Source organism: Microtus ochrogaster, linkage group LG3 (genome assembly GCF_000317375.1).
Source record: "Microtus ochrogaster isolate Prairie Vole_2 linkage group LG3, MicOch1.0, whole genome shotgun sequence".
NCBI lineage: Eukaryota > Metazoa > Chordata > Mammalia > Rodentia > Cricetidae > Microtus > Microtus ochrogaster.
In genome coordinates this window covers 2,143,521-2,156,383 of record NC_022029.1, presented here as the reverse complement: position 1 = coordinate 2,156,383, position 12,863 = coordinate 2,143,521, and positions in this window count along the sequence as shown.

Genomic DNA, 12,863 nt, shown 5'->3' with positions numbered 1-12,863 from the left:
GGGCCTTGATTTTCTCAACTGTGAAATGGAAGAAAAAGTACTGTCTTTTGATAGGATGATATAGATAATGGTTGAGACTGCTTTAGAGTCTGGTATATGCTGAATGAACTGTGGGCTATGGTTCATTAGCATTATATATGTTTATAAATATCTAATTATGAAGAATTTTTACTTCAGCTTTCCTGATACTTCAGACTGTGCATCCAGCTTATTTCCCAATCACTGGCACCTCTGCCACTGTGGTTTGCTGTTCATGGGGACAATCCCTTGTTAGTTGGATCATCCCATGTATTCTACAGGACCAAAGAATCCCTCTCTTGTAAGAAGGAAAACAAGTGTTGTTCCTACCCTCACAGCTGCACAAAGACTAAGAACTTAATTATCCAATAAAAGTTTTGAACAACTGTGTTTAGACAAGCTCACAGTGTGCTTATCAATACTTACAAAATGTTTTATTTGGCAGAAGACTCCCCTCAGCACTAATTATTGTAAAAGAGCCCCATGGGAGTCATCCTATATACATGTGTATTGACCCTCAGGCAGTTCCTGTAGATTTTCATTAGTAGAACCCTCCTCTTGGAAGTAGAACGAAAAAGTTCTAAATTGATTCCTTTAAAAAAGGCATAGGAACACTTTAATAAAGGAATTTAGTTTCGGGCTGTGTTGATGCAATTGGCAGAACCCACATGGCTGCATGGGTACCTGCTCCCCACAGAGTATTGGTTTTTCAGTGAGTAAATACAAACTCATTCCAATTAAGATATGGTTTTATGGCTTCAATTCTGTACAGCCAGAATGACTGTGGTCTCTGTAACCATCCTAGTGCAGAATAAAAAGATAATCATGAAAATATGTCTTCAGGCAAACATTCTCATCTGAGGTAAAACAAAAGGATTCGAAGGAGCTCTTGAATGCATGCGTCACCTGCCGGTTTTTGCTGTTTTAGAGGGTGGAGATAAAACTGTGAATGAGACAAGGCCCTTATCTTTCAGTGAGGGAGACAATCTGCAACTAAACAAATAAAGAAATATGATCATTCAGGTGGCTGGAACCCAGAGAAAGGAGAAAGAAGCAATAGATTTCAGAGCAGCAGGGGATTTCAGAGCAGAGAGTGACAAGGAGAGGCAGGGAGAGCGGAACACAAACTCAACAAAGTGTTAGACTCACTGGGTCAAGTTCCAGCTGGGAAATTCAGGTTTTGTCATTAGTGACAGTTCCTACTTCCAGCTTTTCCATCTTTAATGAATCTTCCAGGTTCTACCCCTGTACCCATGGTGGCTAAGAGGACTGTGAAGTTTTAGCCATCACATCCATGCCCCAGGCAGTGAGGAAGCAAAGAAGCGTCTTGTACCTTTGGAAAGTTCCCTGGTGTTCTATTGGGCATTTCCATCTTATTAGAATGAGTTAAGTCACCCGATCATGCAAACTTTCAAGAGGATACAAAGTGTAGCCTTGCAATTAGGTCATAATGTATACGTATCGACTACCTTTATTAGCTGCTGCCGCCAGATCCCTGACAGGAAGCAGCTTCATGGAGGATGGCTTTATTTTGGTTCAAAGTTGGGAGGTACAGCCCATTACAGTGAGTAAAGCATGGTGTTGGGATTGGGTCTCAGCTGTGCCAACAGGAGCATGAGGCGGCTTGATCTCATCTAGGTGTCCAGGAAGCAAAGAGAAGACAGAAAGCCTCAGTGGGGCATGAAAATCTTAAAACTGGTGTCCCTCTGGGAGCCAGTTCCTTCAGTTACACACAGCCCCTAAAGTTTCTGTGGCCTCGTATAAACAGCTCACACAAATGGAACTCAAATGAGCCAACATATGGGTGTGCAGAAAGACATTTTACATTCAGATCATGAAAGAGTCCAGTGATTAACTGCACTTTTGTGATTTTCAAAGAGAACACAAGATCCGGAGCAGATGCTCATAGAATCTGCCGCGAGGACCACTTTAGAATGCACTGTCATGGATGCCTTTCTGCAGAGAAGGTGTTTGCGATGCACTCTGAGGGACAAGGAGGAGTAAGGATGTGAATAACTCCAGGGAAAGAGATACAGCGATGAGAGCCCAGGCTCTGGAGAGGGCACGGGATGCCTTTCTAAAGAAGGGAGGGAAGATGGATGCGAGTCGGATGTTGTGAGCCAGGAAGAACATTCTCGGCAGAGACAAAAAAACTCAAAGAGCTTTGCAAGGGCAATTGTAAATCATGGAAGGTGGTAAGCAGAAACGATTTGACCAGATTTGCAAGTTTGTCGCAACTCCGTAGAAAGTGAAAAACCTGGAGGATATGATTTGTATAGGGTATTTTCTAGCAAGTGAAACCTTCAAGGATAAATGTAGTAATAGGTGCGGCGGGGCTGTGTCCCCAGAACCCCGGCCGCCTCCGGCTTATGCCCCGAAATAATTACACGGACACTGTATTCTTTTAATCACTGCTTGGCTCTTTAGCTCCAGCCCTTTTCTCGGCTAACTCTCACATCTGGACTAACCCATTTCCAATCATGTGTGTCGCACCCCAAGGTGCGCTTACCAGGAAGATTCTAGCCTACGTCCATCCTGGGTTGGAGCTTCATCGTGTGTGCCTCAGAGAGCAGAGCTCTCGCCTCTGCCCGCAAGAGTGGAGCATCTCGTGTCTCTCTGAGGCGTCTGCCCCTCAGAGGAGAGCTGTCGAGTCTGACCTCACTTCCTCTTCCTCCCAGCATTCTGCTCTGTTTACTCCTCCCTCCTGTTTTAACCTATCAGGGCAAGCAGCTTCTTTATTTAATTAACCAATGACCTTCCTCCATCAGGTAAACAGTAGTGTCGTCAGCATTTGCTGATGTTCGGATGCCGTCACTTCTGCTACCCATTCTGGTTCTCCATTTCCCTCCTCTTACACTGCATCATCAGTAGATACCCTGGCTCACCGGATTTTGTCTGGACAGAAGTGGGGTGGGAGTGAGACACAAGCAGACAGTGAACAGTACAGAGTGAGTTTATTGGGGGGAGTTTTGCCTCTCTCCTGCTGGGAAGCATGGGTTAGTTGGTTTCTTGCTATTGTAATCAGTTCCCACTAAACCATTTTCCACGTCTATGCTCAGTGCTGCTGGTCACTTATCATCATTTGAGGCTAGAAATGGCAAAGGCTTGACTGCTTCTGCACAGTGGTGATGTATGACTTCCATAACTCTGTTAGAGCCTGAATCTGGATAGTATCTCACAATCCCCCGTGTAAAATTCTTGACCTCCAGAAGCATAATGCAGGGAACTATTGTGGGCCTAGAAGTGTGTACTAGTGGGGGATCTATAGTCAAGCTTGCCCTCAAGAGGATTGTGGGACATTGTTCCCAGTCTTCTTTCAGCTTCCTAGGTCATGACCTGAGTAGTTTATTGTATCACATGTTCCTGCCAGTTTTAGCAGAGATCCAAAACAATGAGGCCACCTCATCTATGACTGGAGTCTCTATGACCGTGAGCTAGAGGACCCTTTCTTTTTATATGTTCATTGCCTTGACATTTTCGTATAGTAATATGAAACTGATTGGTCCAAGCTCCCCCAGTTTTATCCCTGCCTTGGTACAGTGTTTAACTATTATACATTCTCCCATGACTCTCTTTGAACAAGTCAGTTGTTCACTACAGGAGTGAAAATGATATGCACTCTTTCTGAGTGCTAAGTACCGCACAACATTCAATTAATCTCAACACAAATATGTGGAGTAGAAATTATCACTGCCTTAAATGTAAAAATATTCATGTCTAAAATACTAATAAATTTAAAACATAGAAGTAGGGGTGGGCATCTAGGTAGTTTGGCATCTTATTCGGAGTTCTTCATCACCTCCATACTTCCAGCTACATGGTTTCAGTATTTGAATTCCTTTCCTTTATTTCGGTGCTGATGATAGAGTCATTATTTTTCCTGCTCTTTTGTTTTTCATTTGCTGTACATGCTACATGTGTGCTTTTGAGGGAATTCCCCGTCAAGCTCTTTATGGATCGTCCATGAAATCGAAAGCCCAGGGAGGGTTATTTCTCACCCACCATGGCTACATTAGCAGCAGTAGAGAAAATAAAGTTCAACCCTTGCGAATGACAGCCACTGATAATAGATACTATCAAACCAGGAATCGGAGAGTGGGCTGCAAATCAAAACAACACAATGTTCAATGAAACAGAGAGGGCCTGGGAGCAATAAAGGTACTTTTCATCTATATATTTATCCACTCTCGGCAGATGGTGCTGGCTTCGGAGAATCTGAGCTCCTCCAAGTGCCAAATCTCATTGCTGAGCAAGGTTGGATGCTGACATATTATTTCACACCCAAGCATCTAGCTGCCACTCTGGACTTCATGGCAGTGCCTACCGGCTCCCGTGAAGGCTGTAATAGAGGACAGCATACTTTCAGCAGTGGCAAGGGAGGATAATAAGGTCTGGGAGTGAAAGTGTGTGTCGGATAGGAGGCTGACAGATGCCACCAGTGATAAAAGGGTCGAACGTGTCTTCACTGTAAACCATGAGAAACTGGGCAGCCCTTTTGTACCGTGTTAGGGAGGATGCTGGGTAAGATTTATAAGGCCTTCTTTATTTTGAGGGAGTCAGAGTAGGAAAACGACGGAAAGCATTGTAAATTTTGTTCGTTCAGTGCTGATTACTCTGGTTACAAGATAGGAGTTTATGGAGCTTAGAGAACATACTGCCTGGGTAGGCTCATCTTGCTTCTGAATAAGCACTTTCATGGTTTGCAAACAGGGTACTGTTCCCAATAAGCCAGTGTAGCTAGCTCTTAATGCAACAAGGTAGTCTGTGGGCTGTTTGCTTAGTCAAGGGACTGGGGAATTAGCTTAGCTAGTAACGTGCTTAGCTTGCAAGCTGGGTGTGATGGTGTGAGTTTGTAATCCCAGAGCAGGGAGACAGAGATAGTTTGATCTCTCAGACTTTCTGCCTAGGCAGTGTTGCCTACACTATAAGTTTCATGTCAGTGAGAAACCCTCACTTGAAGAAAAATAAAGGTGGATTGTTGCTGAGAAATGGTACTTGAGTTTATATCTACCCCTTGTATGCACAAAACTTGCATGTCTCCCCCCCCCCCAGACAAGCACAGCTCACCAAGAGAAATCGGGAATAAGAAACACAGGCCATCAAAAAGAGGCTGCACTGAGTCTTGTGCTTAAGCACAAGAGGGGACTCCCCAAGGCTGTGAAGAGCAAACCAATGTTTGCACTTGACCTGGTGATGCCATTTGCGTGGCTACTGCACACAGCTGGCAGAAGGTACTATAATGCTCATGACGGCTGCCACAGGAAAGGTAAGGTTTAGAAGCCACACTCAGGCATGCTGAGCATTCCAAGCTTGTAAGAGAGTTAGCAGAAGAGCCAGAAGCTCCAGAGCCAGTTCACTGACAGAGACCTGGTTTTTGTTTTTGGTCCATGTTATATAGCATGTGTGTTTGTGTGTGTGTATGAGTGTGTGAGGGGGGGTTAAAGACCCCATGTGTTTTTAATAGTACCACATATGTGATATATATTCATTTCACATAAAATGTTGCATTAATTGCTCACTTAAACCATATTAAATCTAGTTTTGAGAGTCCCCAAGACTAAGATACCTTCTTTTGCTGTTGTTTGGGCTAGATCCCCAAATGGCTTATGCAGACTTGAGAAAGAGGACCTTACTGGTGTCATTGTCTGTGCTCCTGGCCAGTTTTATCAGGCTTCACTCTCTCAGTGTCCAGTCAGGGCACGTGCATCCGATGCCAGAGCCTTAGGCTACCACCCTTTTGGCTTCTCGTCTCATTTCCGGTGCTACCCATAGGAGGCGCTGTCAGTCCTGCCTGGCAGCCCACAGAAAATGGCGCTCAGCTTCCTGAACAGTCTCAGAACTCATCATGGCTGTCCTCATCTTAGATCCATGGAGAAATTCCACTATGGAAAAGTGTTTTCAATCTCCTCGTTGGGCCTATTCGGTCAGGAGTATAGACACTACACAAGGACCACCAAAAACCCATTTATTTATGACATCAGACCAACACTATTTTTAAAAGACATATTTTAAAATACTTTTATATAAACATTTTCACATTTCAATAATTATATACAATATGCTTTTATAGTTTATATAACTATTTTATAGTTACATAAAATACATTATATATTTTTAAATTATCTGTACTTTTTTAAATGGTTATGAAAATACCTATACAGTCTCTTTGCTTTTTCTTCTGGGCCTCAAATGCCTAAAACACTATTTGTCCCTTTAAGTCTGGTAACTTCCATTTTAGATTCCCAAACAAAATCCTAGACGCGGCTGCTGTGGTTGCCACGCTGAATCAGGAAAGTCATCAGAGCCCCATTTTAAGCTGGAGACGAATTGTCAGTCAGCAGAGAGGAGCTGGGGGACGGAAGCAAATCTTGTGTTAATCGTCCTCTGAGAACCTGCTGAGACTTGAGGAAGAAAAGCCTTGCCATAGAGAATCTCAAAAGCTACCAGGCAGGAACGCGCTGTCATTTCCTTCATTCTCAGTGCTTCAGGCTCCCAAATGGAAGTTGGTTGCGTCTAGACGTTAATCCAGGCTTGCAGCCCGTGCAGAATAGCATTTCTCTCATTCACAACTTTTGGTTCTGTAACTATAGCCCAGGATCCAGCTATCAGTCTCTGTAAAAATAATTTGTTAGAACAGCCATGGCGACTCGTGTGTGCATAGATTACTGTTGCTTTGCTGCCTCGGTGGGAGAAACTGTATGAGCCATACATTTGAACATTTGGCATTTGACCTTTAAGGGAAGGGTCTCGTGATCCAAGATTAATTTTATTAAAAAATTAAAAGGGATAAAGTAAAAACTATCACATCAGAGTTGAATAAGCCTAACAAACAGAATCAAAAGAAGAACGTAAGGGAAAGAACAAGAGCCAGGGATCCACTCGCTCGTTCTCACACTCGGGAATCCCTTAGAAACGCTCCGCTGAAAGCCACGTGACCTGGTGCGGACCCACGCAGGTCCTTCCGTGCTGCCTCAGTGTCTGTGAGTTCATATGAACTTTGATCATGTAGATTTAGAGGGTCTTGTTTTCTTGGTGTCCTTTATCCACTCTGGTTCTTACACTCTTTCCACCTCCTCTTCTGTTAGGTCACATGAACCCTGAGAGGAGGATTTGAAGAAAACATCCCATTAAGTGCTGAGTGTTCCAAGGGGTCTCACTCTCTGCATAATGCCTGGCTGAGGGTCTCTGTACAAATAAATCAGAATGTCTTTAGGGGTCATTTTACTGCTAGATTTTTTTTTTTTTTTGGTTCTTGCTCACCCATGTAGTGTTGGGTATGGGTTTCATCTCACAGAGTTAGCCTTAAGTGAAATCTCAAATTAATTTTTTTTAGTTATTCCCACAAGTGCCATGCTGCTATTGCCCTGACATGCCTTGCAGGCAGGACACCATTGTAGATCAAGGAATTTGTGGCTGACTTGTTGTTACTGGTTCTCTTTTGGCAGTGTGCAGAGTACCTTCCTATAGCAAAGACACTTGACACTACCCTGGGTTGATTGGGGTTCCCCTGAGGCCCTTTTAAACCCCCCCCCCAAAAAAAATCAATTAGATAAAACCCAGTTCTGGTACTGGAAGCTTCTTTCGGTGTCAAGAGATGGGCAACTGGGGTTCTGTCTCCCCCATTATTTTGCAATTTCATTCAGTTTACCTAAATATATATATGGAGATTCTGCTGTTTTAGATTTCATACTGCCTCTCAAATAGCCCTTAATATTAGCTGTCCCTTCCCATATCTCCTCTCTCATCTTCCTTTTCCCTCCCCAACATTTGATCCCCCCATTCCATCCCCCCATCTATCCAAAATAATTTACTTTATTTCCCTAATGAGATTTTGCTTCCTACTAAGATCTGGCTATAGTCCTTAGTCTCTTACTTTATACCTAACCTCTTTGGTTCTACAGATTGTAGCTTGGCTATCATTGACTTGACCACTAATGTCCACATATAAGTAAATACATACTATATTTGTTTTTCTGGGTCTGGGATACCTCAGGAAGATTTTTTTTCCTCGCTCCATTCATTTGTCTGTGAATTCCATGGTGTTGTTTTTTTAAACAGTTGTATAGTATTTCATCATGTAAATGTACCACATTTTCTTTATCCAATCTCTCATTGAGGGACATCTAGGTTGTTTCCAAATTCTGATTATTATGAATAGAGCAGCAATGAATACAGTTGAGCAAGTGTTTCTGTGGTAGGATGGAAATCTTTTGGGTATATGCTCAAGAGTGGTACAGCTGCATCTTGACCTAGATTGAGTCCCATTTTCTGAGTAGCTGTCGTAATGATTTCTATAGTGGCTATACCTACTATGTTTTATATTGTTACATGTTATAGAAGCCTGTTTGTTTTCTAATGAGAGACAGAAAGGGAGCAGATACAGATAAGAGGATCACTGCAGAGGAATTGGGAGGAGAATAGGGAGGGGAAACTATAATCAGGATATATTATGTTAGTAAAAACATTTCAATGAAAGGAAAATGCAGAATGAAAGCAAAAAGGGAAAACTAATTTAGAGTAATCCTGATTTATAAAGACACAGAGGAAAGGGCTTGAAGTCTCCAAGTCAAAAGAATTAGGAAGATAGAAGTGTTAACCCCTGATTTCATCAGTCTACACTGTATATATACATATACACATGTATCATAACAATGTGTGTATAAACACATATGTACCTCATGTACTACATATCTCTATCACACTATACATACACACATATAGCATGCACACATATTGCACATATACACATATAGCATGCACTATATAGCACACTATACACTCATATATATCGTACTTTGCATGTATACACACATATATATCATGCACTATATATAGCACACTATATATACACATATATAATATATTGTATGCATGCACACATATAAATCATACACTATATAGAACACTATATACACATACACACATATCATTCATTGTATATGCACACATATATATATCATGCACTGTCTATCTATAGCATAACATGCATATCGTACATTGTATTATATACACAATATACCATACATTGTGTGTATACACACAAATATATCATATATTGCACATATGTGCATGTGTGCGTGTGTGTGCTCACCCATGGAAACATCCCATATGCCCTATAAATATGTAGAATTACATGTTAAATTGTTTTTAGGAAACAAAATATTAAACCATGCAAACACAATATTTTAAAAACCAAGAGCAACAATGTCAATACATATTATACATTTAACTTTTATACATTTTATATTTTATTTTATTTACATCTTATACATTTTAACTTCAGTTTAAAACATTATGAGAAATAATTACAAGATGATAAAGGGCTCAACTAGATGATAAGGTTTAACAATCTTAGTCCACACTAAAAAACAATGTTTCAAAACACTCAACACGAACACTAACAAAACGAAAAGGAAATAAATATACCCCCAAATGTATTTGATGTTTCAACACTCCTCTCTCAGTAATTGACAGAACTGGTAGACAGGAAAGAAGCCATTTCCTCAAATTTTTGCAAATCATTCCAAGAATGATATACAAATGTTTCTTTGAGTACTTATTCTCTATAAACAAAACATATGTAAATTAAACATATGTTATACACGATCAGATTTATTCTTAATTTATTCTAAGACATTGTAAGTTGTTTAATTATAATGTATCAAACCAAATTTTATGATTATGAAAACAAAGTAATTATGTAGGCCTAGCTTTGCTTTTATAAAATAACAAATATGAAAGTAACACATTTTTAAAATTACACAATGGTGAGAAAAAGCAACTGGAGTTTTTTTGCATATGTTTGCTTTTTTTTTTTTCTGAGATAGTGTTTCTCTGTATAACAGCCCTAGTTGTCCTGGAACTAGTTATTGTAGACCAGGCTGGCCACGAACTCACAAGTGCTGGGATTAAAGGCTTACACCATCACCGCCCAGAAGGTGCGTTTGCTTTTGTTATAAGTGTGTATCACTGTTTCTGTTCAGATCTTGGCTAAGTCTCCATTCCTGCTAGTATATACCCCACAAACCTGTTTGCAGGAAAGCATTCAGAAAGCAGAAAGGCAGGCGCAACAGGGCTTGCAACTGCATAGCTGAGTTCATGAGAAATTGCAAAATGTCTCCAGGAGCAAGGAAGCTGAAAGTCTGATAGCTGCACTTAGGGTGGCACTGGACCTGGGCAGCATTCTGGGTTTCAAGTGGACCAGATTCAATATCTGTGCTGTAGCAGAAAGTATAAATCAGCCCCTTTTCACAAAACAGTGAGTTGGTGTTGAACCTCCAAAAGCTGCCTCTGGGCTAAAAGGGGAGAACAGAAAATACTCATGCGTCATCATGAGAAGAAGATAAAAAACAAAACAAAAATAACAAAAAAAACCCCTGATATTTAGGCCTAGAATTTGGTGGAGAGGATAATGCTTAAAGCTAGCAACCATGAAGATCTAAGGTTTGACGTCACAACATGTACATTTACAGGAAAACACTCAAATCGAAAATAACAAAAGAAGAGTTACAGGTTAATAAAATTAGCGCATTGGGTGGAGACAGCACGAGATTTGCTTCTTGAGATGCATCCTAAATCCAGACCTACATAAACTTCCACAAATGAGTCTGCCAAAGACGTAGCCCCATGCAGAGTTAGGAAGTCCAAACGCCAAGCAGTATGCAGATAAAGCTAGCCACACCTACATGTATGTCTCCCAAACCTCAAAAAAAAAAATGCTTGTGAAGACCATCTTAACTGGGAGACATATTACTGCATTTCACACTTAGTTTAATTTAAAGATTATTTCTTTGAACTATAGTCTGCTGCTTCATAAAAGTCTCTGCTGTTTGTCACTGACTAATGGTGCTTTGAATTTATGGAGAAAAATGCAGGCGCTTTCCAATAGCTTTACAATCATACATCTCAGCATTAGGACTTAATAATTCACACAGAGGTTTCCATTTTATAGTATTCTTAGAAACATCTAATGTTGTCTTCTATTTCTCTTATTGTTCAGGTACAATACATATACAAACAACGCTGCATCTAATTTGAAAACACAAGCTTTAAAATGCACAGGATAGTACTAATTTATCCTAAGGTAAGAATTGGAATTTAATTTTTTTATTTGATGCTAGGCTTTAATGAATTTTTTAACCACACTTAGCATGTATTTATGCACACACTTGTGCTTAAAATGCATATTTTAATTTGAATATTAGAATTTTAAAAACTCTGATAAATATGTTTGGCAAATCAATAAAAATGTTGATGCATGATTTAAATTTTAGTTAGTGGTATTTAATCAGAATTTGAGACTTCTTATGCACTGGTCATTTTCTTTTGTGAATTCATTTCATAAGGCATAATTAAGCTATGTTCATTTATCTTCTGCATGTATCTTTAAGAACTGAAGCAACTTGGAGATGGCCTTATTTATTTCCTACTAAGTATTCAGAATCACCTGCAAGCTAAGTGGGCTTAGGACTCTTCCACAACAGATTTCTTTTTCCAGGAGAGTTCTTAATTGTATTTTTTTCTTTTCACTCAGTCTACTGCTCTGACAGCCGATATGACTTTTATGACTCCAAACCCTCCATGCAGTGTTTGCTTTAGACATAAGGGTCTTGGCAGAGAAGCAGAAACACAAGATGGGCTTCACCAGGTGTGCTTCTAGAAACTGGAAAGGAGTCCAACTTCATCCACTCTGCTTCCCATACTCTGCCTGCAGTGGAGCTGGCACGCAAAGGCAGGGGCAGGCAGGAAGGGAGCATTCCAACCTGCTCATGTCAATCAGAAGTCCTAGGAAGATCACTGGGGCATCATGAAATTTTCTTTTGGAGCAGAGATTGGGAGCGTCAAATCAGAATTTCAGGCATTCTTATTCACATTTTGAAATTCTGTTGGTCTGAGAAGACTCCACAGCCCAGGCCTTCCCATGAGGGATTGTACTGTTTTAAAAAGATGCTTAAGAGACGTGTGTTTTCAGATCTGACCACGTGGTATTGGATAACCAGTTGCTGTGCTCTTCCCTGGGAAGACTGTTTCTCCCACTCCTGGCATTCCTTAGCTGCCTGTAGATTCTACTATAGGATTGAGACCTCATGGTCTTTCCCCATGCACTTTAGCATGTCGACAGATGTTGGTTGTGCTCAGCTCATGTTTAGGCAGTCATATTGGTGAGACTTCATGGGTGTAACTTCTGGCATTTCCAGGAGACACAAACAGCTAAGTCCCTGGTACCCTGGCTTATACAAATTCAGCAGGTTGTACTTATGTCTTTAGAAAGATATGTAGCAACAATTAGTGAAAAAGGAGTTTGTTAATTTAAAAAGGAGCAAGGATGGGTATATGGGGGGTCTGGAGGGGGAAAAGGAAAGAAACAGATGATGTAATTATATTACAATCTCAAAAAATAAAGAAGTCATTTGAAAAAGAAAAATTTTAAAAAGTGAAATTAAGTATTACTAAGTCAAGTGATGTGTTTTCAAGGTATTATTTTTGGAATTGTCCAGCACTGGCTTATGGGACAAGTCATAGACAATTGCTGATTTCTGTGGCTAGGACTCTCCTCCATAAAATCACAATAGAAGAAGATATAGAAACTTGCAAATGATGAGTAGACTATTGCACTACAAAAGAAATGGGATGGAATGCTCTGGAAGCCAGTGGAGAAAAAGTCCCCTGCATCTTGGAGGATCAATGAGGACCTCGAGGGAGATAAGACAGACAAAAAAAACAAGAGGAGTAGAAGCGATCCAGATGAGGTGGGGGAAAAGGCATCGCAGCTGGGTGAGCAGAAGGGAGGAATCCTGCATGTTTGGGGAAGCAGGGGAGCTGACCTTTGATGTTCAGCATAGTAG